The sequence below is a fragment of the Chrysochloris asiatica genome, unplaced genomic scaffold, assembly GCF_000296735.1.
Source record: "Chrysochloris asiatica unplaced genomic scaffold, ChrAsi1.0 scaffold00005, whole genome shotgun sequence".
NCBI lineage: Eukaryota > Metazoa > Chordata > Mammalia > Afrosoricida > Chrysochloridae > Chrysochloris > Chrysochloris asiatica.
The window spans coordinates 31,315,860-31,327,389 of record NW_006408523.1 but is presented as its reverse complement, the minus strand read 5'-3'; positions in this window follow the sequence as shown (position 1 = coordinate 31,327,389).

Sequence of the window (11,530 nt, the reverse complement as noted above, 5' to 3'; positions counted from 1 at the left end):
TGTCCAAAGTAGGAGAGACGAAGCTTAGCCATCTTGGCCTCCAAGGAGCACTCTGGTTGTACTTCTTCCAAAACAGATCTATTGGTTCTTTTGGCAATCCATGGCACTTTCAATATTCTCCTCCAACACCACAACTCAAAGGCATCAATTCTTCTACGACCTTCCTTATATAGGGTCTCTATGAGTTGACACCCATTTGAAAGCACTTAACAACAAATATTAACACAAGAATGTCAGTGCCCATGAAGTGGTGGTGATGGTGGTGGGCTGTGGAGTCAGTTCCAATGATTTATAGTGACTCTGTATAGGGTTTCCAAGGCTGTACATCATTATGGGAGCAGAAAGCTTCATCTTTCTCCTATGGAACAGGCTGGTAGTTTCTAACTGCTGACCTTGAGATTAGCAGCCCAATGCATAACCACTATGCTACCACTACCATAGCTCCTTCGTGTCCACGAGGAAAACCTCCTTAACAGGATTAAAATCTGGTAGCAGTCAGCAAACAGATAGAGGCTTGCTGTGGAATCCAGGTGTATAAATGAACAAGAGCAGGGAGGGGGATGGAGAAACAGCAATACAGATATGGGCAGAACTTAAACATACTTCTTTGTACCCTCTGAAAATGAAAGGCCAGTGCAAACTGTTGCACACCTATATGAAAGAGACTCAGCAAAATGTATAAGCCCTGAGCATAGCTAATAAGTCAGATGTTTTCTAGGACTTTGATAATAACGAATACATTTTTGGTTGTAGTTATTAGGTGCCATTGAGTCAGTACTGACTCATAGTCACCTTATGCACAACAGAGTGAAACACTGCCCAGTCCTATGTCAAGCCCACAATCTTTGCTATGCTTGAGCCCCTTGTGCCAGTCTATCTCATTGGGGATATTACTTTTTTTCTCTGACTCCCAATTTTATCAAACATGATATTCTTCTTTAGGGACTGGGACCACTTGATGATATGTCAGAAGCATGAGAGATGAGGTCTGGCCATCCTGGCTTCCAAGGAGCACTCTGGCTGTATTTCATCCAACACAGATCTGTTTGTTCTTTTGGCAGTCCATGGTAATTTTAATACTTTTCTCCAACACCATAATTTAAGTGCATCCATTCTTCTACTGTCTTTATTAGTCACTGTTCAACAGTCACATTCATATGATGTTATTGAAAATAACATGTCTTGGGTCAGGAGCACCTTAGTACTCAAACTGACATCTTTGCTCTTGAACACTGTAAAGATGTCTTGGTTAACATATTTGCCTAATGCAATACGTTGTCTGGTTTCTTGACTGCCGCTTCCCTGAGTGTTGATGGTTGATCTGAGCAAAGTGAATTCTTTGATAACGTCAATCTTTTCTCCATTTATAAGAATGTTGTTTATTGCTCCAGTGGTGAGGATTTTTGTTTTCTTTACATTAAGGTGCAAACCATACCAAAGACTATGGTCTTTGATCTTCATTGGTATTTTAAGTCCTCTTCACTTTCAGCAAGCAAGGTTGTATCATATGAAGGTTGTTAATGAGTCTTCCTCCGATCTTGATGCCAGGTTTTTCTTCATATAATCTAGCCTTGTGGATTATTTGCTCAGTATACAGTTTGAATAATTTTACTGAAAGACTACAACTCTAGTGCATACCATTCCTAATTTTAAATGGTTTGGTGTTTCTTGTTCTGTTGGAACAACTACCTCTTGATCTATATACAGGTTCATCATGAGCACAATTAAATGTTCCAGAATACCCATTTTCCACAAATCTGAGTAACAGATTTCATGCATTATACACTGAATACTGAAGACAAGAAGAATTGTAGGATGACATCAAGAACATCATACAGAAAGTAAGCAAAAGGTCATTGAGAAGACAAGAAAAATACCAAAACAGATGTGAGAGGAGACTCTGAAGCTTGTTCTACAGCTTAAAGATGCCAAAGTATATGGAAAAAATGAGGAAGCAAAAGAGCTGAATAGAAAATTTCAGTGAAGAAAGAGTTCAAGAAGACAAAGTCAAATATTATAACCAAATGTGCAAAGACCTGGAATTAGAAAACCAAAAGGAAAGAACACACTCAACATTTCTCAATCTGAGGGAGCTTAAGAAAAATTTCAAGTATCAAACTGCAATATTGCAGATTCTATGAGCATAATATTGAAGAATGCAGAAACAATCAAAAGTAGATAGAAAGAATACACAAAGTCACTATACCAAAAATAAATGGTCTATGTTCAGCCATTTGAAGAGGTAGCATATCATCAACAATCAATTATACTGAATCAAGAAGTCCAAGATGCTTTGACAGCAATGGCAAACAAACAAGTTGCTGGGAAATAATGGACTACAAATTGAAATATTGCAACAAATTAATGCAGCACTGCCTCCAGCACTCACTCATCTATGCTAAGAAATTTGGAAGACAACTACCTGGCCAACTGACTGGAAGAGATCCCTATGTGTGCCCATTCCAAATACAGGTGCCCCAATAGAATTTGGAAATCCTATGCAAGTAAATTTTTCAAAAGATATTTCACAACTGGCTGCTACTATGCATTGACAGAGATCTTCCAGATGTTCAAGCCAGATTCAGAAGAAGACATAGAGTGAGTAATACCAGTGCTGACATCAGATTGATTTTGGCTGAAAACAGAGAAAACCAGAAATTTGTTTACCTGTACTTTATTGACTATGCAAAAGCTTTCAACTGTGGATTATGACAAGCGGTGGACAACATCATGGAAAGTAAGTGCTCCAGAATAATAACTAATATGGAATACTAGTTATTCTAGAATACTAGTGCTCCATAAACAGCAAATTCTTCTGATCTGAACCAGAACATACATTATCAGAAGCAATCTAGCTGTATTATTTAAATGGCCAAACAAACAACATGAAAATTTCTATCACCAGTAGTGTCCCCTGAATCAAAAAACTGTCCAGGTTGTGATAACAACTCTCTGTGCACACTCCACTTTGCCATGGGTGAGGGGATTAAATCGGACCCTACCTACTGCTGGTCTCACCTTGGTCATGTAGGTACTCTTAGATGGACTATAAGTTTATGATATGCATGCCCACCTCTGACTTAGCTAAGACCAAGAATCTCCCAGCAATTTTATTAAATGTTTATGTTGTTGTTGCTGTTAAGTGCTCTTGAGTCAGTTCTAACTCATAGTGACCCTCCATAGGGTTTCCAAGGAGCATCTGGTTGGCTTGAACTACTGACTTTGTGGTTCACAGTCCAGTGCTGATCCTATTTCTAGGAGCACTGTAAAATTTCTAGGAGCTAAGAAAACATAAGAGAAAGGAAACCAATAGCTTTCTCTAATGTTTTCTTGGCTCATAGAAATTTGATACAAGCTATGAACAAGACACAGAATTAGAATGTTGTCTTGCACTTATGGTGTAGTTGAACAAGATGTATTGCCCTAAAATATGATTGTCTATTTTCAATAAAAAAGAATGACATCTATTCTTTGAGACATGTGGGAATTATTTTCCATGTACATCCACAAAATGACTTAGAATTCATGATAGCATGAGAATCAAATATCATTTCCAATTTTTATTTATTATGTTTAATTTAATGAGTGTTCTTCCTACAATCTGTGCACAAATGAATTTTTATGTGTGTTTGATATTTATTACTCTTAGAAATATCATGTAACAGAATTAGTATATGCACACACAGACACACACACATGCAAATACACTACAGGAGACAAATTCACTAAAGTAATTGTAGAAAGGTAAAGTTAAAACATTTTAAAGTAAAAATTAAAAATTTTATGTTGTCTTTTACAGCAACAACTATGTAAAAATTTTAAATTTTACTTTAAAATGTATTAACTTTACCTTTCAACAACTTTTAGTAATTTAAGTGAATTTGTCTCCTGTGGTGTATGTGTGTACATGTGTGTGTGTCTGTACATATACTAATTGTGTTATTCAATATTTCTACTGTACAATTTTCCAGTGTTTCATCCAGTGTTGAACACCATAATAATATTATGGATCCTTATCAAATTATTTCATGAAACTCTGAAAAAGAAACATCTAAAAAAATAAAATAAAATAACCCTTACTGTATCTTATTGTTGTTATTGTTGCTAAGTCCCATTGATTTGGGTCTGATTTGTGGTGGTAGTTGTGGTGGTTATGTGCCATGGAGTCAGTTCTGACTCATAGTGACCCTGTATAGGGTATCCAAGGCTGTAAATCTTTAGGGGAGCAGAAAGTCTCATCTTTCTCCCATGGAATGGTTGGTAGTTTTGAACTAATGACTGTGAGATTAGAAGTCCAACTCGTAACCACTATTCTATCAGAGTGCCTTGGGTCTGACTTATAGTGATCCTGTATAGTGTTTCTAAGGAGCTGCTGGTGAGGCCAACCCACCTACCTGTTGGTTCAAACTGACCTTCTAGTCCAGTACATATCCTGTAGAATTGCACCATGAATCCTCACTGTACATAGTCGCTAGATATTTTTGGTTTAAACTGTTTGAATAATTAACTTAAGGGTAACGTCTGCTTTGTTGCAGTGGTCTCATGGCTGACCATGATGTATTTAAAAATTGTAGACAATGTTAACTCTTCAATGGCACTCACATATTCTAAGACTAAGTTATCCTGTAGGAATCGTGAATATGTCAAGAATAAAATTTGAGAAACTTTAAATGAGACAATTTAGAGATAACACTACCCCATTTCTATGTATTTTGGTATAGGCCATAGACAATGAAGAAAATGAGACTATGATTCTAATTTTAATTCAAGTGGAGAAAAAAGAAAAATGGGATTTTCACAAGATTTGTAGGAAAGTGGTGAATTCATAGTTGATATTTAAGGATATACATTGACTATTTATGTTTTTCATGCCACAACATGACAATATCCACTTCAGGAAAAATAAAAGTAACAAGTCATTAAACTATCTTGAATAAACCAAATATAACTTTATTTTCTATTGTAATGGCAACTAGGATGATGAGCACAATGGCTATAGTAGCTTTCCTGTGATTATTCTGAATGATTGAAGATGGTACCAGGTTTCATTTTCAAGAGATTCTTTCTTATCTGAACAAAAATGCATGCTTTATTCTTACTTTATTTTAAAAAGCTTTGTATATTGTTAAAATTGCAATACATTATAATTTATATTTGAGCAAGACTTAACAAGGCAATAAAGTAGATTTTACTGAATTATACCCACCAACCTGCAATATAAGGAGCTCTGGTAGCGTAGTGGTTACGAATCGGGCTGCGAGTCACAAGGTCAGCAGTTCGAAACTACCAACGGTTCCATGGGAGAAAGATGAGGCGAAAACTCTGTGTAGGGTTGCTATGAGTCGGAACCGACTCCACGGCACATAACAACAACAACAACAACCTGCGATATGAAGATGATACAACCTTGCTTGCTGACAGTGAAGAGGACTTAAAATACTTACTGATGAAGATCAAAGACCACAGCCTTCAGTATGGGTTACATCTCAGTGTAAAGAAAACAAAAATCTTCACTACTGAACCAATAAACAACATTCTTATCAACGCAAAAAAGATTGAAGTTGTCAAGGACTTCATTCATCTTGGATCACTATCAACACTCATGGAAGCAGCAGTCAAGAAATCAAACAATGTAATGCATTAGGTAAATCTGCTGCACAAGACCTTTTTAAAGTGTTGAAGAGCAAAGATATCAGCTTGAGGATTAAGGTGTGACCCAAACCATGGTATTTTCAATAACCTCATATGCATGTGAAAGCTGGACAGTGAATAAGGAAGATGGTAGAAGAATTGATGCATTTGAGTTATGGTGTTGGAGGAGAATATTGAAAGTGCCATGGGCTGCCAAAAAGAACCAACAGATCTGTGTTGGAAGAAGTGCAGCCAGAGTGCTTCTTCTTTTTTTTTTTTTTTTTTTTTTAAATGATTTATTGTGAATTATGTGACAGTTTACATGGGAGAACATTAGTTTTACATTCATTCTATCGTATATTGTCTCATTGCCATGGTTATAATCCCCTCCATGGAATCCTTTCCCGGTGCCCCCCAGGTCTTCAGCACACAGTCGCTCTCCCTCTCTGGGTCTAGACAGAGTGCTTCTTGAGGGCCAGGATGGCCAAACTTTGTCTCTTATACTTTGGACATATTGTCAGGAGGGACTAGTTGCTGGAGAAGGATATCATGTTTGGTAAGGTGGAGGATGAGAGAAAAAGAGGAAGACCAACCCTCGCCCCCCGGTGAGATGGATTGGCCAAGTGGCAGCATCAATGGGCTCAAGTGTGGCAACAGTTGTGAGATTAGCCCAGGGTCCAGCAATGTTTAGTTGTGTTGTGCATAGCATTGCTATGAGTAGAGTCGGTACGGACTCAATGACAACTAACAACAACAACATACCCACCAAGATGCTTATTTTAATTTAGACAACTGTTTTATTTTTATTCAGTTTCATGCATGATGATTTATATACTGTGTACTATTGAATAAGGCATTCTGGTATGGTGCTGTGGGTTAATGCAGTGGACTGTAAGGTCGGTTTGAACTTCAAGGTCAGTGGTTCAAGCCCACCAGTTGCTTCTTGGAAACCCTATATAAGATCGCTATGAGCCGGACCTGACTTGAAGGTATTTAACAACAACAACAACAACCATTGGATGAATATATATCAGCTTTATAACTTTATAAAAATGTTGTATTGTTAATTCATTAAGAATCCTGAGTATATTAAGTTATGTATGAACAATCAGTTAGATGTCTGTAAACTGTCCTTTGAAAGATAAATGACAGATTCTTACCTTTTGCCCTATCTATTGATGTTTCTCTTAAATGTTTGAAATCATTTAGTACTTAATAGTCCAGGTGAAGTACCATCATAAAAATGAAAACTTGTATATACATAAACAGCTTTCTCACAATATGCTTTACCTTGATATTATAATCCCAAATTTATACTATTTAAATATGTTCTCCTTGTAAAAATGGTAAAATAAACTTTCTGCACATAAATTAAATGTATATATATTTCAGGAAGAAACAGGACATATATAAATGGTTTACAACTATCACTGAAAGTATGTTGTTGTTGTTGTTAAGTGCTGTCGAGTCCATTCCGACCCATAGTGACCATGTATAGGTTTTCCATGGAGCTGCTGGTGAGGTTGAACCATTGATCTTGCAGTTCAAACTTACTTTGCAGTGTGACGAATTAGCCTACGGTGTCATACCAGGTGAATGGCAAATAAAGGCAGTGTTCTTTAAAAAAATGGGACTAACTTGCACACTTGGGTGCTTCTATCTTCTTAATTTGTTACTGATGATTGTAAAGTTTTGTTTTTAAATAAAGTAGTTGTTAATATCAAGGACTTAGCCTGAAGTTTCATTTCATTCAAAGCCCTTATCTGAAATTCTTTAATATTTGTCTCAGAGAGCAAAAGAGAATGAAAGAATACCAAGAAACAGCATGTTGCCCTTGGAAGGAAAGACAGCACTCGGGGAGCTTAGATCTCTGCAAAACATATGATGGGTTAGCTAGATCCAATTAAATTGAAGCCTTTGAGTACAAGTTAACCCAGTCTCAAAAGAACAGCATGCCCTACAAATAGTTTGAAAAATGAGAAGAAAAATAAGAACATGTATATAATCTCAAAGAAAATTACAAAAAGTATAAAATAACTAAATAAGTCAAATAAATTTATATTATAAAATTATGTTTTGTGATTTTTATTCAAGTTTCTCAAATACTTACAAATTGTTTGAGATGTTAATGCATTATCGGATAGTGACAGCTTACTAAAATGCTGTTTTAATATAGAAAACTAATACAATCATTGCTATAAAAATATACTGACCAAAAAACACAAATAATGATCTTGTCACAAAGAGAAAGCTAATGCGCCATAAAGCCTATAGATTGTTAGGATAAATGTGCAATGATGGAAACATGTAGCCTAAAGAGAGAATCGGAATTTTATAATACAGAGGGGCTAATAGTGCTGCCACTGATTTATACACTTGAGTCTCATTTGGAGCCATTATAATTTACATGTGTATCATTACAACACTGCACAGAGTTTATGTAAAATGTTTTTGTATTCAATTTACCTTCATCAAAAAGGAAAACTTACTTGAAGTCACTGCAAGGAAACTTACATATTGAAAACCATCGTATATATCCATTTTCAGTAGGCATTGCATAAACTCTTGGAAAACCATATTTCACACAAAGAAAAGTCAGATTTTGATATTATCGAGAAATCTGTATCAGAAATTTATCTAAAATCAGTACCATTAACAATGAGCTTTGCTCTACAGTATAGGTTACCATGAAATATTGCCTACAGGCCAAAGTAAGCTACTATAAACATAATGATACTTAACAGTAATAGTTCAAACCATCAAGAACCGATGCATACATTTTCCATTACATACTATATTCTTTAATATACAATTTCATATTCACCAAATTTCTTTAAGTGTAAGACTTGTCATTCACTTTTCTCACTTAAGAGATAAAGGGTATAATACTACTTACTATTTGAGAAAGTCTGGATGTGGTGCTGTGGGTTAATGTGCTAGACGGCAAGATCAGTTTAAACTGCAAGATTGGAGGGTCAAGCTCAGAAACCCTATACAGGGTCACTGTGAGTTGGAACTGACTCATCAGTACTTAACAACAACAACTGCATTTGACATATAATTGTTCCTTTAATCAAACTAAAGACAACAAGTAACAAAATATACTTCTCTGGCAGCAAATCTTCTTAAAATAAGCTTTTAATCTATGCTAAAGATACAAAAAGAATGTAAAAATGCATTATATAGTATGTCAGCAGTTTATGCTGAAGATATGAAAAGCACAAGTAACAGAGTGAATTGTGCACTCCTTATGAAAACTGTTGAGCTGATTGTCAGAGTTTGGCTTAGAATTTGCTTGTGTGTGTGTGTGTATATGTTTGTGTTTGCAATTATAAGCATCACTTCATCAAATGAAAACTTGTAAAGGATATTACTTTTTGTCCTCAAGATTTTCTCTCCTGAGTTTTCAAAAATACAATCTTTCTTTATGTAAAATATCTCGTGTCCAAAGATACTTCACATAAAGATTGAATAGGGCACCTTTCCATTTTTGAAAGTCTCTGTTCCTGATATTTTCTAGATGTCTAGAAGAGGACATGAAAGTAAAGCGAGGGGTATCATTACTGATACTAGGTATATCTTTGCTGAAATAAGAGAATAACAGGAAGATGCTTACTTGTGTTTCACTGACTATCCAAATCTATCTTGGAAGTAGTACAGCCAGAATGCTGTACTTAAACTTAATGTGACTTAAACTCTTATATTTTGGAGGAGAAGTCCCATGCAATTACATTATGCTTGATAAAGTAGAGGGTCAGTGAAAAAGAGGAAGACCTCCAATGATATGAATTGTTGCAGTGGCTTAAATATAACTTGTGATGAGGGTGCAAAATAAGGCGATGCTTTGTTCTATTATGCCTAATGCAATGCGTCATTGGATTTCTCTATGGCTGCTTACATGAGTATTGATTGTAGATCCAAGCAAATTGAACTGTTTGACAACGTCATTTTTTTTCTATTTATAATAATGTTATTTATTAATTCAGTTATGTGGATTTTCAATTTTTTTTGCATTGAGGTGCAATTCATATTTAAGACTGTAGTCTTTGACCTTCATCAGTAAGTATTTCAAGTCTTTTCCTTTTCAGCAAGCAAGATTATGCCATCTGCATATAGCAGGTTGTTAATGAGTCTTCCTCCAATCCTGATGCTACATTTTTCTTTGCATGATCTATTTGTTCAGCATACAGATTAAATAAATTGGATAAGTGGATACAACCCTGATGCAAAATTTTCCTGATTTTAAACCACTCGGTATCCTTTTGCTGAGTTCAAGCAACTGCCTCTTGATCTACTTACAAATTCCTCATGACCACAATTAAGCATTCCGGAATACCCATTCTTCACAATGTTATCCATAGTTTGTTATGATCCACACAGTAGAATGCCTTTCCATAGTCAATAAACCACAAGGAAACATCTTTTTGGTATTCTCTTTAGCCATGACCTATCTGACATCATCAACGATATTCCTCATTCCACATCCTCTTCTGAATTTGACTTGAATTTCTGGTAGCACCCTGTGACTGTACTGCTACAATCGTTTCTGAAATATCTTCAATATTATTTTACTTACTGTGATATTAATGCTCTATGATTTCCACATTCTGTTGGGTCACCTGTCTCTGGAACGGGCACAAAAATGGATAATTTCTGATTGGTTGGACAGGGAGCTGTCTTCCATATTTTTTGATACAGGTGAGTGAGTGCTTTCTGTGCTGTGTAAGTTTGATGAAACATTTCTGATTGTATTCCGTCAGTTCCTGAAACATTGGTTTTCACCAACTCCTTCAGTGCTGTGTGGAACTCTTCCTTTAGTACCATTAGTTCTTGATTATGTGGTACTTGTTAAGATGATTGAGCACTGACCAGTTCTTTTGGTACAATGATTATTTTTATTTATTCTATCTTTATTTGATGTTTTGATCATTCAATATTTTACCAATGTTGTTGTTGTTATCAAGTGCTATTGAGTCAGTTTCCAACTTATAGACACCCTGTACAGGGTTTCCCAAAAGTGATTGGTAAGTTTGAACTGCCAATTTTGAAGTTAGCAATCTAGTGCTTTTCATGTAGCACCACACCAGAATCCTTCAATATTTAAACCTGAGACTTGAATTTTTTCTTCAGTTATGTTCACCTTGAGAAATGCTAACTGTTCTTTCCTTTTATTTTAACTTTAAATCTTTTCACATTTCATTATAATAGTTTGCTTTGTCTTCTTGAGTTGCCCTTGAAATTTTCTGTTTAGCTTTTTTATTTCATCATCTCTTCCTGTCACTTTTCTTCTCTATGCTGAAGAGCAAGTTTCAGAGTCTGTTTTAACACCCACTTTGTTCTTTCTTCTTTTAATGACCTTATGCTTCATCCAATATATTCTTGCTATCATCCCACAACTCTTCTGATCATTAGTGTCTAATGCATTAAATCTGTCCTTGAGATGTTCTCTAAATTTAAATGAGATATAATCAAGGTCGTATTTTGACTCTCATGGAATCAGTTTAATTTGCTTTATCTTAACCTGAATTTGCATATGCACAATTTATAGTCTGTTCCACAGTTGGTCCCTACCTTGTTTTGGTTGATGGCATTAAGCTTCTCCATCATCTCTTCCCATAGATGTAGTCAATCTGATTCCTAGTCCATGTGTATAGTCACTTTTTTGTTGCTGAAAAAAGTTATTTTCAATTAATAAGTTGTTGGAATTGCAAAATTCTTTCATTTAGTCTCCAGCATCATTTCTATCACCAAGGGCACATTTTACAGGTAGAGATCCTTCCTCTTTATTTTCAACTTTCCCATTCCAATCACCAGTAATCATCAATGCACCTTGATTGCATGTTTGATCAATTTCAAACTGAAGTTGATAGAATTTTTCAGTTTCATAATCACTGGTTTT